At 42.2% G+C, this 11,407-nt stretch overlaps 1 pseudogene; it reads right to left on the reverse strand.

Annotated features, from left to right (window-relative positions):
- Positions 1-1,246: 1,246 nt before the first annotated feature.
- LOC117084335 lies at positions 1,247-2,672 on the reverse strand (annotated as a pseudogene).
- Positions 2,673-11,407: the final 8,735 nt, after the last annotated feature.

Raw genomic sequence — 11,407 nt, forward strand, 5'->3', positions numbered from 1 at the left:
GGAAACCATGGGCAAAACTGCTTTACTGTACTAAAGAGTGATAACAAATTCTGAGTACTAACTTTCACTCCCCCTCTTTGTAATAAATGCCTTAAGAAATTTAAATAAGCAGAATGTCTGCTTTCACTTTTTCCCATTGTTACCCTGGTTCTTCCGAGCACTCAGCTTTCCCACCGAGCTTCTTTTAGGACGTCTTTTAGACATCCTCGGGTGTCCTCTGACTATGTGTCCTCTTCTTTCACACGCTCTAGCATTCCTTAACTGGGGTCTTTGTCGCCCCACATTGGGCAGCTAGGAATGTTGGGGTGATCAGACCCAACACCAGGTCATGGGGGCGACGAAGTCCGGTGGAGTCAAAGGAATGAGAAAAAGTTTGAGAGAGAAAGCGGGACCAGAGGGCCATCAAGAGTATGGAGGCTGCCAAGGCCCTGAGCTCTGGGAACCCACACTATTTATTGGTGCTCAAACAAAGAAACAGGTGGTGAGGATGGGGGGTTAAAAGGAAACAGTGTATCAAGTGAATGAGAAGCATATAGCTGCTTGAGATAATGGGAATGCTAGAAGCAATGAGCCAGCAAGTCTAGCAGATATGCAAGCCCTGCCTCAGCTTCTCTCCCAACACTCAGCTTTTCTCCCAACAGTCTCCCAAGTAACTGGGACTACAGGTGTGTGCCACCACGCCCAGCTGATTTTTGTATTGTTAGTAGAGAAGGGGGGGAGAGGTCACCATGTTGGCCAGGCTGGTCTCGAACTCCTGACCTCATGATCTGCCTGCCTTAGCCTCCCAAAGTGCTGCGATTACAGCGCCTGGCTGATTTTTTGTTTTCATTTTATTTTTTTTTTGTAATTTGGTGATTTTGTAGTTTTGACAGTTTGTAACTGTACATATTTACAGGGTACAATTTGATGTTTATATATGCATATATATATATATATATACAGTATACTGATCAAATCAGGGTGTTTAACATACCCATCACCTCATACATTCAATCATTTCTCTGTGGTGAGAACATTCAAAAGCCTCTCTTCTAGCTATTTTGTAATACGCAATACCTTATTGTTAACCATTGTCACCCTACTATACAATAGAACACTGGAAATTATTCCTCCTAATTGTAACTTCATATCCATTGACCAATCTCTCCTTATCCTCCCTTCTCCTCTTCCCTCCCCTTCTCAATCTCTGGTAACCATCATTCTACTTTATGCTTCTCTGGTATCAGTTGTTTTTTTTTTTTTTTTTGAGGTGTAAGTGAATTTTTATTGGGAAGGGGAGGTTGTCAACTTAAACAGCAACAAATAAAGAGTGAATAAGGAAACTCCCTGTTGCCACAGATATACATGACCTCCTTATGTGATACAGGAGGCATTTCAATTTGTGACTCCATTCAATCTAATATTTCTGGATTCCTACTAAAAAGGAATACATTAAGAACACGGAAAAGTTGCTTATTGAAAGGAAACCCCCAAAGAGTAAGGGAGGGAATGTAGAAATTAAGTTATGTGGGACACTCTTTAAACTGTAATTAACTACATTTTCGTATCTTCACAGTAATACAAAACACAGTCACTTGCAGAACTGGTTCAGATTAAATACTAGATACATTTTTAGTCCTCTATAAGTGTTTGGAAGTTACTTATGTTTATATGAAATGAAGCTATTAATACTTTTCTATAGCAGTAACTGCACACCAGGAAGGCCAAGACAAACACTGATCAAGGAATGAAGTTTTCCCAAAGCTGCAGTATGAAAAGACTATAAACAGTTGATTCCATACACATGAATGGGTTTCTTTGGTATAGGAAATCCAAGTGGAATAAGGAATGGAGATGTCTAAAAAGGTTTCTTTAAGGAAAGAAGGATGACACCCTGCATGGATTTAGATTTCAGCCCCCTCTGCAACATCACATTCTTCTCCTGCACTGTCTGATGTCCAAAGTGTTAGGCTGTCTCTAAGCGACTGCATGATGAGGGTGCTTTGTATGAGTGTTCATTCAGTGTATCAAGTTCAGTTATGGCCTCATCAAAAGCCGTTTTAACCAGCGTGCAGGCAAGCTCTGGGTTATTAAAAATCTCATAGTAAAATACAGAAAAGTTAAGAGCAAGCCCTAGGCAGATTGGGTTGTGTGGGTTGCATCTTTCTTGCTTATATCAAATGCCTCTTGGTAAGCTCCTTGGGAATTATCGTTTTGGATCATCACCATATGCAACTTCAGCAAAGTACCGGAAGTAATCACCCTTCATTTTCAGATAGGAGACCTTATTCTCTGGATTAGTTGCATTGGCTATTAAATATTTATCCAACAATTCCAGGACCGTGGTGCAGATGGATCTCAGCTCGGACTCCGCTTTCACCTGATAGTCCTTAATCAGCTGCAAGTTCTTGTGGGAGGTGTAGGTCTTCTGCTGGGTGCTTGAGATGACTCTCCAGGCGGACCTGCGGCCCCGACCACGTTCTCGTCGGCCACGGAGAGCAGGTCGTGCTCCTCCTTGGACAGCTCGGCGCCCTGCTCGGTCACGGCCTTCATGCAGGTGGCCATGTCGTCGTAGCACTCGGCCAGTTTGGCCTTCTGGATCAGCTCCGTCTTCTCCATGGCAGGCGCGGAGCCTGGCCGGGGCGGAGGGCGAGGAAAGCGAGGGCGAGCGCCGACCCGGAGCGAGAGGAGCCTGGAGAGCTGCGGCAGGGCGTGGCGGCGAGGCGCCAGGCGAGAACAAAAGGCCGGGAGGCAGCGCCGTCAGACAATGTGGCCGGCAGCCCGCTTTTGTCTCCGGCACAAGGCTGCCGGTTGAGTTTCCCTATCCCCCGACCCCACCGCTGCCGGGCGCCCGGGGACGCTGCTGCCCGCGGCGGGAGGAGGCGGGGGCGGCGCAGAAGCCCAGCGCGCTGGAAACCCAAGCTGCGGCCGCTCCCGCCACCCCCGCCCGACCGGCCCAAGATAGAAGCGACCGTTTGGTATCAGTCTTTTAAAAAAATGGATTCCACATATGAGGGAGATCAGGTGTTATTCGTCTTTCTGTGTCTGGCTTATTTCACTTAACATGATGTCCTCAAGGCTCCTCCATATTGCTGCATATGACAGGATTTCATTCTTTTTTATGGCTGGATAGTATTCCATTGTGTGTGTGTATTACATATATACATACACCACATTTGTGTGTGTGTGTATATGTTTATATTCACACATTGTATATATATACCACATTTCTTTATCCATTGTTGGACGTTAGGTTGACTCCATTTCTTGGCTAATATAAATAAACATGGGAGTGCAGAGATCTCGTCAACATATTGTTTTTATTTCCTTTGAATAATACCCGGTAGTGGGGCTTCTGGATCATATGGCAGTTCTATTTTTAATATTTTGAGGAACCGCTATACTCTTTTCTATAATGGCTGTACTGATTTACAATCCCACCAACAGTATATAAGTGTTTTCCTTTCTCTACATCCTTGCCAACAAGCATTTTGTTTTGTCTTTTGATAATAGCTATTCTAACTGGAGTGAAGTGGTATTTTGTTGGGGTTTTCATTTGCATTTCCCTGATAATTAGTGGTGTTGAGCATTTTTTCATATATAAGTTGGTCATTTGCATGTCTTCTTTTGAAAAATGCCTGTTAAGGTCTTTTGCCTATTTTTCAATTGGGTTGTTGATTTTTTTTGCTCTTGAGTTAAGTTGCTTAGTATTCTAGATATTAATCCCTTGTCAGATGTACAGCAAGGACTGCTGGCATCTGTGGTGACAATGGGGACAGGTGGGAGCCTCTAGTTTACTTTTTCCCTGTAAGAAGTCGTCTCCCTGTATTTGATGCAATTCTGGTGGAGGAGACAGAGCTTCCCCCTCTATGGTGGTGTTCTGTGCCTCCATGCTCCACAGGGATTTTGCTCTCCCCTGTTGCTTTCCAGTGTACTTTCTCAGTCACTTCTGTTGAAATATAGTTGTTTATTTGTTGTTTTGTTTCCTTTTGTGAGGGGAATGAGTGCCAGGTTGACTCTAGTGGCTGTCTTGCTGATGTAAGTCAGAATTTTTCCATTTTAGCTATGTTACCTAATTTACTGACATATAATTGTTCATAGTATGCCTAAGTAATCATTTTTATTTATGTAATGTTGGTAGTAATGTACCCGGTTTTATTCCTGAATTTAGTTATTTGTGTTTTTTGTCCTTGTTTAGTCTAGCTAAATGTTTATCAATGTTGTTGACGTTTTCAAAGAACCAGCCTTTGGTTTTTTTCCTCCATCATTTTTCATTCTCTACTCCATTTATTTCTGCTTTAATCTCTATTATTTGCTTTCTCTTTTGCTTTGGGTTTAATTTGCTCTTCTTGTTCTAGTATCTTAGGATATAAGGCTATATTATTGATTTAAGATATTTCTTTTTTAATATAGGATTTTGTAGCTATAAAAATTATGCATTGCAAAAGTTTTATTATGTTTTAGTTTTGATGTAACTCATAACATTTTCTTATTTGTTATAATTTTATTTTTATTCTTTGATTCATTGATTATTTAGGAGTGTGTTGTTTAATTTCCACGTATTTGTAACTTTTCCAAATTTTCTTCTTTTATATCTAATTTCATTCCATTCTTGTCCAAAAACATACTTTATATGACTTCAATCCTTTAAAATTTATTGCATCTTGTTTTATGTCACAATATGTTGTCTATTTTGAAGAATGTTTTATGTGCACTTCAGAAGAATTTGTATTTTGCTGTTGGATAGAGTGTTCTATAAATATTTGTTATTTATGTCTGGTTTATTTTGTTGTTCAAGTCCCACATTATTTGAAGTGGGGTATTGAAGTATCCAACTCTTGTGGTTGAATCATAATTTTCTCTTCCATTTTATCAGGATTCTTTCCTGTATTTTGGACCTCTATTGTTAGATGCATATGTATTTGTAAATGTTATATCTTCTTGATGGATTCACCCATACACACACTCCTTTTTTTTGTTGTCTCTAGTAACAACTTTTATCATAAAGTTTGTTTTCTCTGATATTAGTATAGCCACTCCAACTCTCTTTTGGTTAGTTTGCATAAAAAATCTTTTTTTTGGCCAGGGGCTGTGGCTCATGCCTGTAATCCCAGCACTTGGGAGGCTGGGGTGGGCAGATCACTTGAGATCAGGAGTTTGAGACCAGCCTGACCAACATGGTGAAACCCCGTCTTTACTAAAATTGCAAAAATTAGCCAGGCATGGTGGCGTGTGCCTGTAATCCCAGCTACTCAGGAGGCTGAGGCCAGAGAATCACTTGAAGCTGGGAGGCGGAGTTGCAGTAAGCTAAGATTGCACCACTGCACTCCAACCTGGGCAACAGAGTCTCTCTCGATATATATAATTCTCTTACTTTCTACCTATTTGTATCTTTGGATCTAAAGTTTTTTTGTTATAGACAACACATAGTTGGATAATGCTTTTAAAATCTCATATAGTGCCAGCCGCGGTGGCTCACACCTGTTATCCCAGCATTTTGGGAGGCCAAGGCGGGTGGATCACCTGAGGTCAGGAGTTCAAAACCAGCCTGGCCAACATGGTGAAACCCCATCTCTACTAAAAATACAAAAATTAGCTGGGCGTGGTGGTGGGTGCCTGTAATCCCAGCTGCTCGGAAGACTGAGGCACGAGAATTGCTTGAACCAGGACCTGGAAGGCTGAGGTTGCAGTGAGCCGAGATCGCACCACTGCACTCCAGCCTGGGTGACAGAGTGAGACTCCGTCTCAAAAACAAAACAAAACGGCCCGGCGCGGTGGCTCAAGCCTGTAATCCCAGCACTTTGGGAGGCCGAGACGGGCGGATCACGAGGTCAGGAGATCGAGACCATCCTGGCTAACACGGTGAAACCCCGTCTCTAATAAAAAATACAAAAAACTAGCCGGGCGAGGTGGTGGGCGCCTGTAGTCCCAGCTACTCGGGAGGCTGAGGCAGGAGAATGGCGTAAACCCGGGAGGCGGAGCTTGCAGTGAGCTGAGATCCGGCCACTGTACTCCAGCCTGGGCGACAGAGCGAGACTCCGTCTCAAAAAAAAAAATAAAAAACAAAACAAAACAAAACAAAACCAAAAACAAAACTCATATAGAACATAGATATTTTCTAGTGTAGCATCCTAATTCCTTTGTCATTTCACTTACTGTGTTTTAAAAAATTTTTTAGTGATTGCCCTGAGTATTACAATTAGCATTTTTAACTTATGACAATCTAATTTGGATGAACAGTAGCTTGATTTCAATAGTATATGATGATTTTGTTCTTTAGTAGCTCCATCCTAACCCTCCTTTATGCTGTTGTTACCACAAATTACATGTATATACATTGAGTGTCTTTTAACACAGATTTATAATTCTTGTTTTATGCAGTTGTCTTTTAAATAAAGGAGAGAAAAAGTGTTACAAACAAAAAATACATTTATGCTGTATTTTATTTTATTATTAATTTTTGAGACAGAGTCTTACTCTGTTATCCAGGCTGGAGTGCAGTGGTGCAATCTCGGCTCACTACAGCCTCAATCTCCTGGGTTTAAACGATCCTTCCACTTCAGCCTCCCAAGTAGCTGGGACCACAGGCATGCACCACCACACCTGACTTTTATATTTTTAGTAGAGATGGGGTTTCACCATGTTGAGCTGGCTGTTAACAAACTCCTGGCCTCAAGTGATTTACCCACCTTTGCCTCCCAAAGTGCTGAGATTATAGTCATGAGTCACCGTGCCCAGCCATACTTTTTTATTTATTTGTATCACTCATCATTTTTTGTTGAAAACTGGACTTTTGAATAATCTAATGTGGCAACTTTGGAAATCAGATGCTCTCCCTTTACCAAGGTTTATTGTTGTTTTGACTTGCTTTTACTAATGTGGGTGGGTGGTTGTTTTAGTGACTTCTCTGAACTAGTCTGTATTCTTTGTCATATGTGACCACTAAATTCTCTACTCAGCTATTTTAGAGATTAGTTCATGATTGCACAGAGAGCTTCTTAAATGCCCAGAACTAGCAAATCTCCTAGTCCTTGTCAGAGAACTCCATGTGCATGTTGGGGTGTACTTTCAACAATCAACCAGGCCATTAACAACTCTGCCTTAGCTTTCACTTCCTGATTGTGTAAAGGCTCAAGGTCAGCCAGACATGACAGTGTGGGGCCTTCTTGAGTCTTTCCAGAGCATGTGTACAGTTCTATGCGTGCTTATGCCCTTCTAGATTTTCTGAAAAATGTAGGAGGTTTTATACCTACAAAGTGCTTATAGATATATTCTTCCCCAATTTTTCTGTTTAAGATTTTTTTATTAGTCTATTGTGTACCTTAACTGTTATTCACAGCCTAAGGCAGCTGCAAAGCTAAATCACTTGCCTGTATTTGTTTTTGGCAAATACTCCCCCTGGAGAAGGCTTTTTGTACTGTGTTATCTCAGAGCAAGTGGTATTTTCCAGGGAACCACCAGACATATATAATAATGACAGTTGTTTAGGAATGAGGCTTTGAATAAGCTGCCACCTCTTTCTGCTCCCTCACGTGTCAGACAGGCTGCTGGTTTTCTTCATAAATGTGGACTGTAATTTTTTAAGGCTACTGCAGAGGTAGAGAGTGGGAGATGGAACTAGGACAAGTTAAAATGACATAAAGCTCACTTTTCTTAGAGATTCAGGTGTTTTTCTTTAAAATACATTCCCCAGTTGCTGCAAGCCTTTGGTTAATTCCCAGAGTTCTGAAAATGTTGACTTTGACGAGTTTGGGCTTCAAAATAATTTTATGGAGGACTGAATTTGGGGGACCATTACTCTTCCATTTTCACTGATATTGCCTCAAAAATTCTTTTAAAAAGCTTATTAATATAATTATGTCTAAAAATATTAACAATACTGCCTTAATATATGTCTATTTTATGTTTCCCTGATTGTCTCAAAGTATTTTTATAACCATTTGTTTGATTCAGATATTTTAAATGGTCCTCAGATTACATTTGGTTGATATGTCTTTAATGCCTCATTTAATCTATAGGTTCTCCTTGTTCCTTTTTATTTTTTTTTTTTTTATTTTTTTTTTTGAGGCGGAGTCTCGCTCTGTCGCCCGGACTGGAGTGCAGTGGCCAGATCTCAGCTCACTGCAAGCTCCGCCTCCCGGGTTTACGCCATTCTCCTGCCTCAGCCTCCTGAGTAGCTGGGACTACAGGCGCCCGCCACCTCGCCCGGCTAGTTTTTATATTTTTAGTAGAGATGGGGTTTCACCGTGTTAGCCAGGATGGTCTCGATCTCCTGACCTCGTGATCCGCCCATCTCGGCCTCCCAAAGTGCTGGGATTACAGGCTTGAGCCACCGCGCCCGGCCTGTTCCTTTTTATTTTTGCAATTTATTTGTTGAAGAAACTGGGTGTTTGTCTTCCTAAGTTTCCTACATTCTAGAGTTTGCTCATTCTATTTTCATGATATTGTTTAACATGCTCCTTTGTCCCTTTTTTCCCTACAGGTTTAATTAGAGTAGATTTTATCTTTTGATAAGAATATTTCATATATACTATTGTCTGTCATTCTCCTTATATTTTAAAGCTATATTTGGGTGCCCATATCAGGGCCCTACAACAAGTGGATTAGAATATAGAGGCTCAGGCTAGGCGCAGTGGCTCACGCCTGTAATTCCAGCATGTTGGGAGGCCAAGGTGGGAGGATCACCTGAGGTCAGGAGTTCAAGACCAGCCTGGCCAGCATGGTGAAACCCCGTCTCTACTAAAAATACAAAAATTAGCCGGGCGTGGTGTTGTACGCCTGTAATCCCAGCTACTTGGGAGGCTGAGGCATGAGAATCGCTTGAATCTGGGAGATAGAGGTTGCAGTGAGCCGAGATTGCGCCACGGTACTCCAGCCTGGGTGACAGAGCGAGACTCCGTCTCAAATAAATAAATAATAAATAAGCAATAAAAAATAAAAAATAGAATATAGAGGCTTACCTATAATCTCTTCCTTCTGTGCACTCCCTCTTTCCCAACAGATACACACTTATTCTCTCAGTAATGAAATATTTATTTCTAGGAATTGAAAAGTAACCTTTTCTTCCATTAAAATACTGGTTCTGTCAGTCTTAGATTACCACGACCATTATTAAAATCTTTATATGCATTTTTTACTATTTAGTATTTTTAGATTTTTAAACCCCAAACCTAAACCTTTGTCAGCCTAATTATACTGGAATTTTAAAAATAGTATCAGGCTGGGTGTAGTGGCTCTTGCCTGTAATCCCAACACTTTGGGGGGCCGAGGTGAGAGGATCACTTGAGCCCAGGAGTTCAAAACCAGCCTAGGCAACATAGTGAAACCCCATCTGTACAAAAAATTAAAAAATTACCAGGGTATGGTAGCACACACCTATAGTCCCAGCTATTCAGAAGACTGACGAGGGAGGATTGCTTGAGCCTGGGAAGTTGAGGCTACAGTGAGCCATGATCATACCACTGCACTCCAGCCTGGGTGACAGAGTGAGACCCTGTCTAAAAAAAAATATTGTCATACATTATATCCAGTTCACATTCTAAGATATTGTGTGGATGCTTTTCATCCAGATTCTTCAGTGTGGCAGGCATTATTATAATAGTCTCATTTTACAGTTGAAGAAACTATAAGCTCTGAAAGATTGAATAATTCACACAAAGTCATTCATAATGGAGTCAGGTCTACCTTTCAGATCTACTAACACCAGATTCTATGGGATTTTTCATTATACCATTTTGAGAATAAAATCATATGGTATGGTATTGCAAGCTGCTCCTTGTTCTCTTTTTTTTTTTTTTTTTTGAGACAGAGTCTTGCTCCATCACCCAGGCTGGAGTGCAGTGGTGCGATCTCGGCTCACTGCAACCTCCGCCTCTCGGGTTCAAGTGATTCTTTTGCCTCAACCTCCTGAGTAGGATTACAGGTGCCCACCCGGCTAATTTTTGTATTTTAGTAGAGACGGGGTTTCACCATGTTGGCCAGGCTGGTCTCAAACTCTTGACCTCCTGATCCGCCCGCCTCGGCCTCCCAAAGTGCTGGGATTACAGGCGTGAGCCACCGCACCCGGCCTCTTTATTTTTTGAGATGGAGTCTCACTCTGTCTCCTAGGCTGGAGTGCAGTGGTGCAATCTTGGGTCACTGCAACCTCCACCTCCTGGGCTCGAGTGAGTCTCCTGCCTCAGCCTCCTGAGTAGGTGGGATTACAGGCACGTGCCATCATACTCAGCTAATTTTTGTATTTTAGTAGAGACGGAGTTTCCCTATGTTAGCCGGGCTGGTCTCGAACTCCTGACCTCTCAGGTGATCCGCCCCCCCGCCCCCAGTGCTGGGATTACAGATGTGAGCACCACGCCCAGTGCCTGGTACTCTCTTAAGAAAAATACCTCCTTTTTAAGGTTATTAGTATTATAAGATCTAATAATACCTTGAAGGAGATAATATAGATACTGCAAGTATGGGCTATAATGTAATAAATCACACCAGGGTGAGGAAAATTGAAATGTTGCTCTCCACTTAATGCTTTAACATTACCAAATTAATGTTGTCTCCAATGACCACTTTCCCACAGTGAAAATTAAAACTAATCACTATATATAATTTAAACGTTTTGAATTATTGCCCTGAGCTTAATCTTAGTTTAGAACAATTGAAACACACCAGAACTTTCTTCAAAGAAAAATGTATTTGAAAACTCCTGGTAAAAATACTGATTCTTCTTTTAATGATAAAAGATAAAATACACTCTTACTGAAGCAGAGAATAATGACCACTTTTGTTTTATAAAACATGTGTTTCCCGACCGGGCGCGGTGGCTCAAGCCTGTAATCCCAGCACTTTGGGAGCCCTAGACAGGCGAATCACGAGGTCAGGAGAGCTAGACCATCCTGGCTAACACGGTGAAACCCCGTCTCTACTAAAAAAAATACAAAAAACTAGCCGGGCGAGGTGGCGGGCGCCTGTAGTCCCAGCTACTCCGGAGGCTGAGGCAGGAGAATGGCGTGAACCCGGGAGGCGGAGCTTGCAGTGAGCTGAGATCCGGCCACTGCACTCCAGCCCGGGCGACAGAGCGAGACTCCGTCTCAAAAAAAAAAAATAAAAAAAACGGAAAAAAAAAACCCCGAGGCCGGGCGCGGTGGCTCAAGCCTGTAATCCCAGCACTTTGGGAGGCCGAGACGGGTGGATCACGAGGTCAGGAGATCGAGACCATACTGGCTAACACGTGAAACCCCGTCTCTACTAAAAATACAAAAAACTAGCCGGGCGAGGTGGCGGGCGCCTGTAGTCCCAGCTACTCAGGAGGCTGAGGCAGGAGAATGGCGTGAACCGGGAGGCGGAGCTTGCAGTGAGCTGAGATCCGGCCACTGCACTCCAGCCTGGGCGACAGAGCGAGACTCCGTCTCAAAAAAAAAAAAAAAAAAAAACAAAAAAA

This window comes from Trachypithecus francoisi, unplaced genomic scaffold (genome assembly GCF_009764315.1).
Source record: "Trachypithecus francoisi isolate TF-2019V2 unplaced genomic scaffold, Tfra_2.0 Contig00054, whole genome shotgun sequence".
Lineage (NCBI taxonomy): Eukaryota > Metazoa > Chordata > Mammalia > Primates > Cercopithecidae > Trachypithecus > Trachypithecus francoisi.